We start from the raw sequence: 18,035 nt of genomic DNA on the forward strand, positions 1-18,035 counted from the left end.
ACTTGGCAAGAATAATCAGAATAACATTCGAGTATGGGCAACAGGAAAGCCTCAGTGTAAAAGTGAACATTAGCGCGACTCACCAAAATATAATGTTCTGTGTGCGACGTCATCACAAAAATTGTACGCTTATTTTTCTTCACTGAGGTAAATGTTTCAAATAAACCATACCTGGAAATATTTGAACAATGGCAGCTGCTACAGCATGATGCTCATTCCACGGATTACATCTTTTAATTAGATAGAACATCTCCACATTGTGTTAAGGAGTTTGGCACATATTCGAGCATGCTCAAGTGTGGTTGCCTGAGATAATTTATTCCATGCAAGCTATTTACCCTTCTGAGTGAATGTATGTGAACTAGTGTAACAAATGTTTAATTTTAAGTTTTTTGATTAGACTAAAAATAGTTTCTATATGCTGAAAAATCTGTTATGTAACATGCATCTTTTATTACACTCTGTGACTCAATTTAAGAACTATGAAGATATGCCGGCAATAGCCGAACAATTACCAGTATACGCACGTTGTTGCCCTTACATTGCCTCCATTCACCCACTCTATGTTCGGACGTAGGTCGAGTCGTAGTGTACAAAGGCTTTTAAAGTTTTAACTTAGAGACAAACTGTTATACGTTGCTCTCGTACTTTGTGCTTTGGATCGTAGAATAACATAATGCACTGGCTGCTACTATTTCGACTACGTCATTTTACGTTCTCATTCTTAGTAGTCAGCGTTGTAAGTCATTGCCAGTTTACGACTAACTCTGAATAGAAGGAGCAATAATTTTTCAAAAGGCCGGTCTCTGAGTACCAGTCACCAGCGGTATTATATTGGTAGGAAGGGTTGCAAGCAATTTGCTGCAACGATCCTTGTAAGGCAAGAAGAATATTTTTGTCCGAAGACTTTCAGCCAGCTGGTTTAGAGTGGAAGCTCTCTAGATGGGATTTTAAACGTTATAAGCTTCTTTAAACGCAGTTTTCGACACTGAAGAAGCCCGGTGATATGGAAGTTAGCCGCTCTTTGAGATTTCCACAACGATATTCATCAGATTCCTCACTATTTTCAGACTGAGAGAATAGCAACTATGAATCACGTTAAAGTGTTTAAGCATATTATATTCCAGACAGGTTTGCATTTTTTTCCATTGTGAGTTAGGCATTCACCTCCATGCGTATCCATCAACAGCAATATTACATTCTCTCTATATAACATACGTAAACACTTTCAAGTTGTTTACAGTGAGGTTAAACTCGCAACACGGATATATTATTTTGTGTAACCTGTCTGTTACACAATCGATTCTCTAGGTTATATACTACAATTATTTCCGCTACTTTTTAATGCTGTAGGTAATAATTCTAGCTATTGTTATGTTAACGGAAACTTACAACGCCAAAATATCGCTGCAACTACGGTATAGTACCTGTCGTCACCACGGAAAAGTTAATAGCATCGTTCGCATGTATAAAAACTATGAAAAAATTAAAATTGAAACACACAATACCAAAGCAACACAAGGCAACTAATCGCTAGACTTTTTCTGCCCAAAGGAATAGTAAAATTTGTCAGTACGGATGATTATGGTAAACCATTAAAAATTTTGTGATTTTGCAATTAATTCCAGAAGTAGAGAATCTTAAGTTAGCCTGATGATCAACACTACAAGGGAGCAAGTGATATAGATCGAGAAATTACTTGTGTAGTACATAAAACTGTGATGTCTACAAGATCACTGCCGCATCTCCTCTGTTCATGTGGCTGATATATTTCTAGCGTACTGCTCACCTCTGGCATCAACCAAGTATACGTGCCTACTGGCGAATACATCGCCGTACTGGTGTTCTCGGTTGTTTTTACAACGAAGGGGTTCGCGAAATAGGAAAACGAAAGCAGCTTCTGATTCAAAAACTTCTTTGTCATTTCTCCTGCCTCCTGACCCCCAACCCTTCCCCCTCCTTCACTACGAATCGCGGTGGATATTGTGTCAGATTCGACTATTCTGCAAGACTATCAACGATCATTGAATTATATGACTCTGGTACAGCTGAGTTTATCCTGACGTTAAGCTACACTCCAGTATTCGTATAGATGGCTCATGCCCTTGTAGCACTCAAACAATCAGTAGAATAAAAAAGAAGTATCAAGAATTACATGTAAAAGCCAACAAACAAAAGATTCAGACGCAAAGGAGGATTCAGTCTTCGTAGAGTTCCACAACGAGTTCCATACCTTATCGCGTCGCCGCCCATAAACTGAGATCCTTTTATATGGAGGATCATCTCAAATATCTCGATGAATATTTACCTATATAGGATGTGACAAAAACATCCAACCCTTCAGGAAACATCCTCAACCATAGAGTGAACGTGCACCTTTTTTTTTTCGTTATGTTTCTTGTTGTGACCATCCGGTCTGCCGAGCTCTGTTGGCAAGCGGGATTCACTCAGCCCTCGTGAGGCAAACTGAGGAGCTTCTTGATTGAGAAGTAGCGGCTCCGGACTCGTAGAGTGACATACTGCCGGGAGAGCGGTGTGCTGACCCCATGCCCCTCCATATCCGCATCCAGTGACGCCAATGGGTTGAGGATGACATGGAGGCCGGCCGGTTCTGTTGGGGCTTCCAAGGCCTGTTCGGACGTAGTTCAGTTTTTAGTTTATGTTTGTTGTTCGACCGACCTCTCATTTGAAGGCACATCGAATCTGATTCGAGGCCGTTGCCTGACGGTTGACCTCAATGTGACTATTAACCAACAATTTCACTATCTTCTCTGATTGATTTCTGGTTGGTCATTTATAAAGTGTCATCTCGGTACATCTGATTGATCATGTAACAATTAAAAAATTAAATGGAACAATTCTGGACAACTGATAATATAGGAGAAGGAAACAAGCAACCAAAGTAGCTAGCCCACTGAAAATACTATCGTCACAGTCAGACACCATCCATTGCTATAGGGGTCGTGCTTTCATCTACTCACTGCATTAGAATCGTAATCTGGGAAAATTCAATCTATTACTCTATTAATAGATGGGATCTGGTGTTTCGAGTCAACTGTGGGTTCTTATTTTGATATACAGCTTATTCCGACATTTATAACTTATTTCAGTGGGGAACAAACAATAATAAACATATTACATTCTCTGATGCCGCTCAACAACCTAGTCGGTCTCGTAAATTATACAAGGGAGTGCTAGGAGCAATATGTTGCTAATGAAGGCCTGATTCACGCGTAACTTCCAGACTCGTGCCACCTGTACACGAGATAATGGCTACAATTTCTAATGGTTAACTACAGAAAATAGCTACTGGGGTATGCATGATTTTGGCTGGTACAAATCGGATATGTGGTCCACAAGATAATCCAGACTGGGGCAAAAAGGTTCAAGCAGACAAAAGTACGCATGATAATTTGCATACATTTCATTAATACGTCCTAACAAATTCGTCACACGCTTTTCCTATCACGAAATTCAAGAAGAACGCTCATTGTGGAAAGACCGTGCGGCCAACACCATTCAGAGTATTGGACATCAAAGCTCACTATGTTCGATCGCTCTTGGATTGATCACAAGGTTTCAGACGCATGACCTGTTTTGAATTTCCACCACAACGTCCGTAGCTTTTCAACCTTGCAGCCGACTCCTCGTGAGAAACTGAAAATCAATGGCTCAAATGTCATTTCACTATGTGGGTTGTTCTTGGATTAATAACAAAATTTCGTACGCTACACACTCAAACCCTTTTTTATAACTAACTTAGGATGGGGATGGTCCCTTCTCCATGCAGTGGCAGTAACGACACAAGAACCATCGGACCGAAACGGAAATATAATGAAATAATGTCACACGAAGGATTACTTAAATACGCCGCACGTCATTGCAGAATGTCTAAACAGAAAACACTGTATGAAATTACCTATTCTTTCCCACAACAGTTGCGATCATATGACTGAGCGACGCAAAAGTGTGAGTCCCATTGTACAAAGAGAAATCATGAAATACTCAACAGACACGTTAACTGTAACGAATAAATGCAAGGGGACTGAAAACATGACTCAATAAACATACTGTACAATATCTTGAAGGCACTGCAGGATTAAAATCGTATGAATGGATTGAAATGATCTCCATGCTCTCATTACAGATCTCACAAGGGGAGGCCGCCAATTGTGAAATTCAGATTCGAATCATACTGCGCATAATAAAAGCTCATGGCCAGAGGTGTAATGTGGCAAAGCACCAAGATGCATTTCTCAGCCGTTGTCGAGAAAATCGACAGTTAAAAGAAACCGTTGCGGTGAAATACTCTCTACGATTAATAGTTTTCTACAGCGTCGTGGCGCAGCGGTAAGCCCTCGGGTTCGTAATCCGAAGGTCGCCAGATCGAATCTCGCGCCATGCATTTTTTTTCAACAGAAGCGCTTTCAAATGTCCCGCAAATAAAAGTGTAGTGGATTTGGGTCCAGAGAGCGTTGTGGCGAAGGAATTGGTCCACCTCTACCTATCCATCTGTCACGGAATCTCTTATGCAGAAGCCTACGAAAATTATCATTGAAATTCGGAGAGGCTCCATTCAGCATGAAGCACATGTTTTGTCGCTCTCGCAAGAGCACATGCTGTTGCACAACAGCTAGAGTCTTCTCTAAGCAAACATAATCGGTTTCTCCGTGGAGCCTTGTGGGAGAATATGAAGCCCTAGGCAACAGTCACCAATAATCCTAGTCCAGACGTTAACAGGAAGTCCTCGTTAATGATGTGATTACGCAATGTCGTGAGGAATTTCGACAACGAATACGCACTTACTGTGCAAATTTAGTCTCATCACTTGTGCAAATTTAGTCTCATCACTTTGAGAGGTGAACAGAACATTTGCACTGGAACGAGGGTTGAGGCATTCTTGAGTGGACAATTCGCATAAGTATACCCATGCAGGAAAATCAGCTGCTCATAGTGTTCTGTTTCTGGGTGTTTTCCAAGATTAATGTGAATACGAAGAGAAGTAAAAAATGAACTCTAACATGGAAACAAATAATATCCAGAGCAATGTCCATAAACACGATGATATGACACGATCAAGTAAAATGAATAAAAGGGAAGCTGAATGGATGAAAGTTTCCCTGAAAAGTTCTGGAATCGCGCAGTGCGACAAGTTCTAGAGTTTTTCTGCAGCTTTCAAAGACATTATCAGTCACACAGGATAGCAGAAATGAAACGAATTCAGTGTCAGTGTGCTAGGAACAGATCGGCATGGCTCACACAGAAGTGTAACGTAAATGATCGGGGAACGTAAATAGAAAATTCTGTAAAAATGGGTTCGAAGTTTTTCGGGAAGCTCTGTAGTTTAAATTTAGAAAACCTGTATTCGAAGAAGACTGTCCAGTTATTGTTGTTGTTGTTGTGGTCTTCAGTCCTGAGACTGGTTTGATGCAGTACTCCACGCTACTCTAACCTGTGCAAGCTTCCACACCTCTCAGTACCTACTGCAACCTACAGCCTTCTGAATCTGCTTAGTGTATTCATCTCTTGGTCTCCCTCTACGATTTTTACTCTCCACGCTGCCCTCCAATACTAAATTGGTGATTCCTTGATGCCTCAGAAAATGTCTTACCAACCGATCCCTTCTTCTAGTCAAGTCGTGCCACAAACTCCTCTTCTCCTCAATTCTATTCAATACCTCCACGACTTCCTGACGCTTAAATCTATACTCGATGTCAACAAATGTCTCTTCTTCAGAAACGCTTTCCTTGCCATTGCCAGTCTACGTTTTATATCCTTTCTACTTCGACCGTCATCAGTTATTTTGCTCCCCAAATAGCAAAACTCCTTTACTACTTTAAGTGTCTCATTTCCTAATCTAATTCCCTCAGCATCACCCGATTTAATTCGACTACATTCCATTATCATCGTTTTGCTTTTGTTGATGTTCATCTTATATCCTCCTTTCAAGACACTGTCCATTCCGTTCAATTGCTCTTCCAAGTCCTTTGCTGTCTCTGACAGAATTACAATGTCATCGGCGAACCTCAGAGTTTTTATTCGTTCTCCATGGATTTTAATACCTACTCCGAATTTCTTTTTGTTTCCTTTACTGCTTGCTCAATATACAGATTGAATAACATCGGGGAGAGGCTACAGCCCTGTCTCACTCCCTTCCCAACCGCTGCTTCCCTTTGATGTCCCTCGACTCTTATAACTGCCATCTGGTTTCTGTACAAATTGTAAATAGCCTTTCGCTCCCTGTATTTTACTCCTGTTACCTTCAGAATTTGAAAGAGAGTATTCCAGTAAACATTGTCAAAAGGTTTCTCTACGTCTACAGATGCTGGAAACGTAGGTTTGCCTTTCCTTAATCTATCTTCTAAGATAAGTCGAAGTGTCAGTATTGCCTCACGTGTTCCAATATTTCTACGGAATCCAAACTGATCTTCCCCGAGGTCGGCTTCTACTAGTTTTCCCATTCGTCTGTAAAGAATTCGCGTTAGTATTTTGCAGCCGTGACTTATTAAACTGATAGTTCGGTAATTTTCACATCTGTCAACACCTGCCTTCTTTGGGATTGGAATTATTATATTCTTCTTGAAGTCTGAGGGTATTTCGCCTGTCTCATACATCTTGCTCACCATATGGTAGAGGTTTGTCAGGACTGGCTCTCCCAAAGTTGTCAGTGGTTCTAATGGAATGTTGTCTACTCCCGGGGCCTTGTTTCGACTTCGATCTTTCAGTGCTCTGTCAAACTCTTCACGCAGTATCATACCTCGTATTTCATCTTCATCTACATCCTCTTCCATTTCCATAATATTGTCCTCAAGTACATTGCCCTTGCAGTGCAGTTATTATGGTGTCACAATCGCATATGTCGAGAAGGGGTCATGACGAAGGTTGGTTCATATACTCGTAGATGGTCGTTGTTCCCCTCGTTCCATACGTGAATTGAATAAAACATGAGATTAATAATATTGGTTCGGACTCCCATCAGCCATGTTTAGTTCAGTGAATTTATATGGAGCTGAAGATGCTCATCTAGAATGTTTGTTTCGGTTCGTAAGAAAGTAATAGAATAAATAGAACAATGTCTTGTGTTAAGCTACACACCGCAATCGCTCATTTTACTACACACGCTATGTGCACATGTACGAAATATTTCTATGTGAGCACTTGTTTTTGTATTTATGATTTATTCTGTCACATCAGTCTGGTAGGTAGGTTGGCGGGTCGAAAAAAATCCAGAGTGAGCTATGCGTGCCACTGACCACCTACAATTGGCTAAGGGGAAGTAATGTAAGGGTCCCTGTACAACCACGTGCAGAGAGGTGAAGCGTAACGATTTGCATTGAATATTCCTGTCCTTACGAACGAGATGAGCGGAGCTTTGTGTTGTACCCCCTGTGGCCGTCGCGTGACTTGTCAAAAGGAACGCCGCACGGAATCAGATGGGTCCTTAAGTGAAACACATGAAACCAATCGTGTTCACCAATGCTTTTCCCTTCAGTACACATACCGTAGTCAAGATAGCTTTTAAGTTCGTGTCATATACTCATTTGATAACCTTTGTCTAATTTACGTAACATAGATGATCATTTTTAATATCTTGCAGAGGGTTCCTGTGTTATCTATGTGGATGGTTAAGTATGATTTGTAATAACTGTTACACCGGAAGGCATTGGGGTGATCTTTGCAGCGTTTGTGCGAATCTCTCCCAGTGAGACCCACATGCTGTCTTGTCGCAGAAGGAAAAGGCATCGTAGACATTAAACCATGAGACTGTACAGAACACGTTAACTCTTGGCGAATCTCGAATGTGTTGCCCATAGCGTGGGGATTCTCCTACACCCAGTTTCCTACACTGCACACTGTGCCGTTGACTAAAAGTGTTGCTTTATCAGGGAAGAACAGTTTCTCACAAAACCCATCGTCATCGATAAGCAGTGGCAACTATGCCGAGAATTCAGAGCGTCTAACTTTCTTACCGAGAGTCAGGGCTTGTACCAATTGCAGGCGACAAGTCTTGAGCTTTACTCGTTTCCTTGTGATCTTCCCAATGATCGGCTGTGGCATGTTCAGCTCTCTACTTGCTCTGTTCCTCGACTTCTGCGGGCTACGTGCGAAACTTGCCCGCACGCGGACAGCCGTTTCTTCACTCAGTGCAGGCCGATCCGTTGCAGAGGCATCCTGAATGTTTAAACTGGGCATATCGCCTCCGAGTGGAGTTGGCAGTTGGTGGATCTTTGTGACTCCGTTGTTAAGTGTCGCCCAGTTGGGGCAAACTGATGTGAATGCATTTACAGCACAACATGGGCTCTATCGACGCCTGTCGCCATCTTGCCTAACTTCTCCTCCGGCGTCCTCTTGGCAGAAATCTGTTTTCGGTCGGTTCTAGGAGACAATCAAGCCACATAGGTAACCATCCACACCACTTACGGGATTTATTGTGTGTGAACTTGTGGTGCAGATATAGACTCCAGAGAGGTCTTAATATATTTTACAGCTTTGAATGCAATTGTTTCTTTACCATGCATCTTTCCAAAATTAGGCTGGTCTGTAATGCATGGGGAAAATTCACTAAAACCAGCGACCTTAATCTTTGTAGTTTTACCAACCACTTCAGTTCTTTGAATACACCAAAACTTGATCATTGTCTAACACTACTAAAACGTTTGTCTAAATCCAATGTTTCGAGCATAACAATCTTCACGTGTTTCCTGTTGATAACATCAGTTATCATGGTATATCTCCATCGAAAACAGCAAAAAAGTCGTAGAATTTCCATCCACATGGAAAGACTGATCCAACATAATATTTTTTGGAGTTTAAAGTATGGTTCAACTATATCTACCAAAAAGCAGTGGAAAGGAAACGAGTATTATTTTACATATTTAACAAACTTTTGAATCGATACTCTGTTGAATGACTGCTGCGCCAGCTGGCTGCAACTTCCCGGTCATGGGCAGCTCGCGCCATAACAACGGATAGAGGAAACCATATCTGGCACTAAGCCAGAAAACATAGATTTTCGTCATCTTTTAGGTACCATTCAGAACGTATCGGCAGCTGGAATCTGCCTTGTGTGTTTAGAGTGCCATGAACTACTGCTGTCAAAAATTTAGAGCAGTTTTCGATAGGACAGGACAGACCATTTCCTTGTCAGAGATCTCACTGTCAATGGAGCAGCGACATGATGGCGGAACGTGACTGCACAGGTGGAGAGGCACTGCAGAATACTTAGCTCAAAATACGGATCTATAGATACACGCCATCCTATGAGCAGAACTACGACGTGACTGCAGAACCGTCACTGTTCCTTTACGCGAAAGGAGGCCACTCATGTGATACTAGGACTATAGAGAGAAAAAGCCCATGGACCGAATGGCATCCACCCAGAAGCATTACATCATATCACACCGCTCATTTAACTGAGACTCGAAACGAGGCTCCTCAGCGTGGAAAACAGCAAACTCTGTAATCCTTAAGGAAGCCGCAGATAAAGAAACAACTGACCCAAAATCATCCCTGCCGATTTGTGTACTGAACACAGTTGCCAAGATCCAGGAACCCTGCTGTGTGACAGACCACAGGCACCTAGGGAGCTATCCTGCATCAAAATGGATTTCAGAAAAACAAATCAACAGGCGACATAATAAACCAAATCCTCCCTATAATAGAAAACACAGATCAGAAATATGTAATAGCTATAATGAAAGACATTTCGGGTGCATTTGACAACCTCTTTTGGCCTGCGATGTTTGCATGTCTTCAACAACTGTGCGTACCAGCCAAACCATACTGTGGTACAGTCCAGAAACAGAGGTCTACACCAAAGTCGGTTATGCAGATTGGTGCCTAAGGCGTTAGTGAGGTCTCTCTGCAATGCGCAACGACGTTTGAGACCCGCTCCTAAGAACCACACCTCTCCACACTTCAGCGCCCTCTCACTGAGGTGAATATAGTGTCGAGCAGGCAAGAGCTCAGTCCTGTTCGGGATCCCAGCTTCAGCAGTGAGGATCATAGTGTAGGATCAACGACTTGTTTAAGTTTCCGGTGAACTTGTGCTGTTGTAAAGGTTGAACGTTAAACCTCAAGGGAACAGTTCGTCAATAAGTGCGTCGAGTGATGCCTGGCCAGTCAGTGACAGTTCTAGGTTATCAGGTACTTCTGTGGCAAATAACTGTGCCAAAGTGAAGTAAATCTTTTATTCATTTATATAAGTGAACAAGTGTTCTGTGTGTTCTACTTACGTGAGCCTTGCCCCAGAGCAGTCATAGAAGTCACAGTTATGGCTGGATGAAAGTAGTTTTGTCTAGTCACAACATGTACCAGAGCCTGAAGAATTATTGTAGGGACAGGGTTGGCTGAGTGGCGAACAGGGAATTGGAGAGTGGTCTAGAGACTCATAAGAGATGCTATTAAAGGTCCACAAGTGGCCCGTTGCTGAAAAATGCTGGTAGTATTGCCGGCAAACTTCCTAAAATATCTTGAGAAAGCCATTGGGTTGGTACAACACATGTACAACTGATGTTCGCAATTGAACTAGTGACTGCCCCGAACAAAACACTCTCTGTCGTGCTTAAAGAAATACTCGTTAGAAACACATCAGTGAAACTTAAAAGCAGAAGTAAAGTGTTGTGGTATCGTCCAAAAATCGAGGAGCCACACCAATATAAGTGACGCGCGTCGCTACCACAGTCATTACTGATGTCTACTTGTAATCTGCAACGACAAATGGGAGAGGCTGAAGGAGACACGTCCTCTCCTTCAGGACAACAGGAACCTCACATGGATGTCATACAGCATCAAGCATGGATGCGTTCCGCCCCAGTTCGCGACCCCAGGTGAAGCGTCAGCATCTTATAGTAGGACCAGTGTTAGCCATGTCTCGGAAGAACATGTACTACTTCAAGAAAAGAGTTTATGGTAAATGACAGTCGTAAATTATCAAGCACTCCTGTGGCAAAGGTTTGTATCAAATTAAGTAAATCTTTTTGTCATTCACGTAATAAGCTGAACTAATATTTCATATGTTTTGATTCCAATGAACCATCTCGCAGAGCTATCAGATAATCCACAGTTATGGATGGATGACTACAGTTTCGTCTGGTCATTGCAAGAGACGATAAGGTACCAGGGAATAACAATCGAAGAAGAACTTACCTGTATGACTCAGATACAAACTGCAGCAGACAAGGGCGAAACACTGCCACGAACATTGCGAAGAGCACACACTACATATAACATATGCCCACGAACATAAATGAGAATATCCCACTATGCAATATTCGAATCCTTTACATGATTTGCGGCAAGCACGTCGACGCACAAAATCCGCCCGGCAACAAGCGTAACTGCTGTGAGACACAAACAGAGGGGTGTGCTGCTTCGTCTACGAGGCACTTTTTATAACTACACTCCTGGAAATGGAAAAAAGAACACATTGACACCGATGTGTCAGACCCACCATACTTGCTCCGGACACTGCGAGAGGGCTGTACAAGCAATGATCACACGCACGGCACAGCGGACACACCAGGAACCGCGGTGTTGGCCGTCGAATGGCGCTAGCTGCGCAGCATTTGTGCACCGCCGCCGTCAGTGTCAGCCAGTTTGCCGTGGCATACGGAGCTCCATCGCAGTCTTTAACACTGGTAGCATGCCGCGACATCGTGGACGTGAACCGTATGTGCAGTTGACGGACTTTGAGCGAGGGCGTATAGTGGGCATGCGGGAGGCCGGTTGGACGTACCGCCGAATTGCTCAACACGTGGGGCGTGAGGTCTCCACAGTACATCGATGTTGTCGCCAGTGGTCGGTGGAAGGTGCACGTGCCCGTCGACATGGGACCGGACCGCAGCGACGCAAGGATCCACGCCAAGACCGTAGGATCCTACGCAGTGCCGTAGGGGACCGCACCGCCACTTCCCAGCAAATTAGGGACACTGTTGCTCCTGGGGTATCGGCGAGGACCATTCGCAACCGTCTCCATGAAGCTGGGCTATGGTCCCGCACACCGTTAGGCCGTCTTCCGCTCACGCCCCAACGAATGGAGACGTGTCGTCTTCAGCGATGAGAGTCGCTTCTGCCTTGGTGCCAATGATGGTCGTATGCGTGTTTGGCGCAGTGCAGGTGAAGGCCACAATCAGGACTGCATACGACCGAGGCACACAGGGCCAACACCCGGCATCATGGTGTGGGGAGCGATCTCCTACACTGGCCGTACACCATTGGTGATCGTCGAGGGGACACTGAATAGTGCACGGTACATCCAAACCGTCATCGAACCCATCGTTCTACCATTCCCAGACCGGCAAGGGAACTTGCTGTTCCAACAGGACAATGCACGTCCGCATGTATCCCGTGCCACCCAACGTGCTCTAGAAGGTGTAAGTCAACTACCCTGGCCAGCAAGATCTCCGGATCTGTCCCCCATTGAGCATGTTTGGGACTGGATGAAGCGTCGTCTCACGCGGTCTGCACGTCCAGCACGAACGCTGGTCCAAATGAGGCGCCAGGTGGAAATGGCATGGCAAGCCGTTCCACAGGACTACATCCAGCATTTCTACGATCGTCTCCATGGGAGAATAGCAGCCTGCATTGCTGCGAAAGGTGGATATACACTGTACTAGTGCCGACATTGTGCATGCTCTGTTGCCTGTGTCTATGTGCCTGTGGTTCTGTCAGTGTGATCATGTGATGTATCTAACCCCAGGAATGTGTCAATAAAGTTTCCCCTTCCTGGGACAATGAATTCACGGTGTTCTTATTTCAATTTCCAGGAGTGTATATTCTTCGAAGCCCTTGGTGTAGTCTTTGGTGCCTTTCCAATCTACATCATTATTAAGTGCCGGTCTGCAACATATTGGACGTAGATTGGTTTCACGGACTAGACGCCATCTTAACACATGAAGGTTGAATACATGACAAATGGAGTGGGACATATGAGAAAAGGGCCGAAGACTCTATGGAGTTTTCCCCGAGCCCTAAGGGAAACATTATAAACAAAACACGATACCCGAAGCTGTGTAGTGATTCATTTCCTAAGCGGATGTCGTCCACATACGACACACTTACATCGGAAGAACATGTGTACAAGCAAAGAATGCACAATGGGGAAACTCTCTACGTCGAACTGCTGATACTGCACTGAGGGGCGAAAGAAACTGGTATAAGGAAGCGTTTTCAAATACAGCGACATGCGAACAGGCAGAATACAGCGCTACGGTCAGCACCGCCTATATGACACAACAACTGTATGGCGCAGTTGCTAGATCGGTTGCTGCTGCTACAATGACAGGTTGTGAAGATTGAAGTGTTGTTATAGTCGGCTCACGAGCGATGGGACACAGCATCTCCGAGGTAGCGCTGACGTGGGAATTTTCCCGTACGGGGATTTTCCCGTACGGCCAGTTCACGAGTGTACCGTGAATATCAGGAATCCGGTAAAACACCAAATCTCCGACGTTGCTGCGGGTGGAGAAAGATCCTGTAAGAACGGGACCATCAAAGACTGAAGAGATTCGTTCAAGGTGACAGAAGTGCAACCCTTCAGCAAATAGCTGCAGATTTCAATGCTGGGCCATCAATAAGTGTCATCGTACGAACCATTCAACGAAACATCATCGATATGGGCTTTCGGAGCCGAAGGCCCACCTTTGAACCCTAGATGACCGCACGACAAAAAAGCTTTACGCCTCGCTAGGACTGTCAACACTGACATTGGACTGTTGATGACTGGAAACATGTTAACTGGTCGGACGAATCTTGTTTCAAGTTGTATCTAGCGGATGGACGTGTACGGGTATGGAGACAACCTTATGAATCCATGGACCCTGCGTGTCAGCAAGAGACTGTTCACTTTGTTGGAGGCTCTGTAATGGTGTGGGGCGTTTGCAGTTGGAGTGATATGGGACCCTTGATACGTCTAGATACGACTCTGATAGGTGACACGTACGTAAGCATCGTGTCTGATAACCTGCATCCATTCATTTCCATTGTGCATTGCATTGGGCAATTCCAGCAGAACAATGCGACACCCCACACGTCCAGAGTTGCTTCAGAGTGGGGCCAGGATCACTCTCACGAGTTTAAACACTCCGCAGGCCACCAGACTCTCCACACATGAGCATTATTGAGCATATTTGGGATGCCTAGCAAAGTGCTGTTCAGAAGAGATCTCCATCCTCTCGTACTCTTACAGATTTACACCGAGCCCTGCAGGATTCATGGTGTCAGTTATCTCCAGCTCTACTTCGGACATTTTTCAAGTCCGTGCCAATTCATGTAGCGGCACTTGTGGGTGCTCGCGGGGCCCTACATGATATTAAGCATGTACACCAGTTTCTTTGGCTCTTCAGTTTATTATGCACCCGTCTTACACAGGCCAGGTGATGGAGGATGGCACATGAAAGCATCGTACACAACTCCGCAGGAAACCTATCCATCGTAGATCTAGAGAGTACATTGGCCACCATTTCGAGAATATTAAATGAAGAATTCGCAACAGGGAGGAAGTATAGACTTGCACTCACAGCCATGATTACGATAAAAGCAAACGACGACGGTAATGAGAGGTAAAATGAAATATCATACATCGATACATACACAGTAAATGAACCAGGTACATAGTGAGACAAGATAACACGCAACATAAATGTAGCTATAAAATTATAAAAATACAGAGAATAATATTAGAGACAGAAATACAATCAAACGCAGCTACATCGAAATTTACAAATAAAGAAAATGCTGGTCAGAAATGCATAATTTGATGACCATATTCAGATCTGTCTTCCTGTAAAGAGCAGAAGCTACTGACAGTAATAACTGTCATCACAAAGTGATGTGTATTTAATAATATTCTGTAAACAGTGACCTGCTATTGTTGCCTAAGGGTCACTTCAAAAGAGTAACTAATTAATAACACTTAGCCATGCTATACAATCCAGTTGTAAATTAAGCTTGTAATGTCAAATCAAAAGAAAAAGGCTCCAAACAGTTCCAGCGCTTTCCCTTCAGGTCATTGACGGTAACGGGTAGCTATCTTATCTATGCATTCTTATGCCTCTTTTACTGTCTGCTAAACTGCTAACATTTTTACTTAACACTCTCCATTCCTTTTAACTAATTTGTTCTATTTTGTTTAATTTTCTTCGTACTCATTGTTATTACCTTCTTTTTTATTTTCTGAAAACAATGTTTGCCTGTGCTCTGTAAAAACTGATGTTATTACATTATGGAAACTGTAAAATGTATGAACTGTTTGAAAATACCAGGTAACAGGTGTTTAAACGTGGACTATTTGTATGAATGAATGACAGACAGCCGCAAATTACATAAAACCACTTGTCGACTTTAGACAGGAGTGCAGAATCAAGGGGGCCTATTTTTTACTTTATGGATGAATGATGAATTATATGTATACACGTCTTCGAATCTGTAGAGTTCTTTGGAAGTTATAGGTGCTATTGCCGTATTTTTCAAAGGTTATTAACGTCAGCAGCTCACCACCGTATACGACTTTGATACAAAAGGAGTTCATACGACTAATGAACTAGCATTGGGGCATATTAGTACTCCTTTTGTCGAGTTTGAGTATAAAGGGCTTATTTCAATAGTGGTACAAGTCCATTTTTTTGACTGTGAGATACAGAGTCCTAAAGTGAAATGAGTGCTGAAAAATTTGCAGTTGAGATACCAGATATATCCAAGCATATGGCTACTTGCTAGAGATGAACCTTTCTTTCTGTTTGGTTGGGTCATTAATTTCAGAAGCATTATAGGCAGAAAGGTGGAGGTAATGGACCTGTACCACTATTGAAATAAGCCCTTCATGTAAACTTTTTTAAATGAAAAGTTTAATGAAACCTCAGTGGTAGTGGACGAGCGATTTATACAATCGTATTTTTGCGCTTTGTGATAACGAAGCTTTTGTCCTACTCAGATAACACGATATCCACAAACAGAACCATAAAGTCTTTCGTGATGATCATTGTCTGTGAAAATCCAATATTTCAACAATAACCACGATTGTATTCTCCAGGAATGTAACTGATGAAGAACCAACGGAATCACTCAGGTGCAAGAGATGTAGCACAGTGTGAGCAGCGGATTGCTATTCTGTCATTCTGAGCAACGGATTAATCTGAGATGTACCCCACACTACTACAGAAGTTAGACAGACGCTCCTAACGTTCTAAAGAGAAATTCCTGAAAAACTTTCAGCAATAAATATCTTCTGGAGTCGTCCGCTGTAAGGAAATGACACAAAAATTTACAAAATTATTTTCGTAACTAGTGGGATACTTGGGTACTGGAGTAGTCCCAGTTAGTGTAAGAGAAACATGAAACTAACGAAAATTATTATTTGTTTACCAAATATTCTGAGAAATCACAATGGTACTTTTAGCTATGAACTGAACACATTATTTACTGGTTCTTTTCGGAATGTGAAGATACCTCTCAAGGACAGGATTCGCAAATGAAATTTCTATAAATATTTTAAGATTGTTATTGACTTGGCAGAATGACTGAGAGCTGCACCTACTCAACTTGAATAATTATCCGTTAGAATGTTGCTAGGTACGGTCGAGGCTGTCGCGTGTGAAATGCAGTGAAGTGTATTGTTGTGGAGGAGATAGAGCTCACAAGAGCTGCAGCGCACAATACCGTAAGCTGCGATGACTGCTGTCTGCGCCGCTCGCTGCTGACAAATAAGATAACTCTCGTTCTATGTGGATTGGCCTTCGCCAATCAAACTCTCCCTACACCTTGATTAAGTCAAGGACTCCTATTCGCCCCTAGTCTAACTATTGTGCCGGTCAGATAACCAGTCCACCGTGATGTCACTCAAAAATTCGCTCGCAGGCGTTTAACTACTGTATATCTCTGTCCGTTCACACGGCACAATAAGTGTGGCGGCCAACACAGTGAACAACGCTTAATCGCAAGGATTCAATATAGAGTCGCAGTTCGATTCACTCTCGAGAGAGGTGCTCCTCCAGTGAAGTACTGAGGAGAGACTTGTTCCTCGCTATTTGAGTACACGTACGAGGGCACACGCTCTCGTTACGTGTTCTCGCTCCAAGAGCAACAATGGAACGGCCCATCTCCACGCCAGACGTGAAGGGGTATATCATTTGGTCTCTTCCATCACTCCTTCAGCTCAAGGCGTAAGAAATATCGTCTGCCAATCCACGACGTCTTACATACCTCCCTCCTTCTGACAAAATTTTTGTCTGGGGTTTGTCAATGCCGAGGAATACATTGACAAAGTCACGCTAAAATTGTTCTTTTAGATTTTCCAATAAACTTATCTCAGCCATTCTTAACAAATTTTTTCTAACGATTTCTTTATAGCTATTGTTCAGTTTTTTAATTCTACAATTTATGTTTTGTTGTTAGGCAAATATAGACTTTACAAAGGTTGTTATTCTCTGTCGTTGCCAGTACGTGTCTTTGTTTTTCTTTTTCATTTCCAAAAATTTGTTTTTACAGTATTAATTTTTCTAAACTCGTTAGTGTACAGTGTATTATGTTTTAGTGTGGTTATATCTTTCCTTTAGTTAAGCTTCGCTTGAATGTTTCGCAAAAGCTCTGTTGTGTTACTTTGTTTTATTTATTTAGGCATTATTTGTATCACTGTTTTAAGAGTGAAGAAGTGTTTCCTCTTAATTCTATCCTCGGTATTAATATTATTACCCCAAAAAGGTGTTTTTGAATGTTACTTAAAGAAGAACAATCCTGCACAAATCCTTTTCTAATTTTACATATAAAAGAATAAATAGACTTTCCATGAGATTGTGAGATTATATAACTATACTAACTAAGTTTCTTTACAGAAGGTTTTAAGGTATCTATAAATTATGGACTTGACATACGTAATAAAAATAATTACTTTTACAAAAAAAAATATTTTTACAAATATATCATTTTTTTTAACTCTACATTTGTGTTTTATCAGTCTTTTCCTTTTTTGCTGCTTCAGTTTCTGTGTTCGACGTTCCCCACTGAAATACTGGAAGGCGTCAACTCATTTGTATGGATGT

This window comes from Schistocerca piceifrons, chromosome 4, assembly GCF_021461385.2.
Source record: "Schistocerca piceifrons isolate TAMUIC-IGC-003096 chromosome 4, iqSchPice1.1, whole genome shotgun sequence".
In the NCBI taxonomy this organism is placed as follows: Eukaryota; Metazoa; Arthropoda; class Insecta; order Orthoptera; family Acrididae; genus Schistocerca; species Schistocerca piceifrons.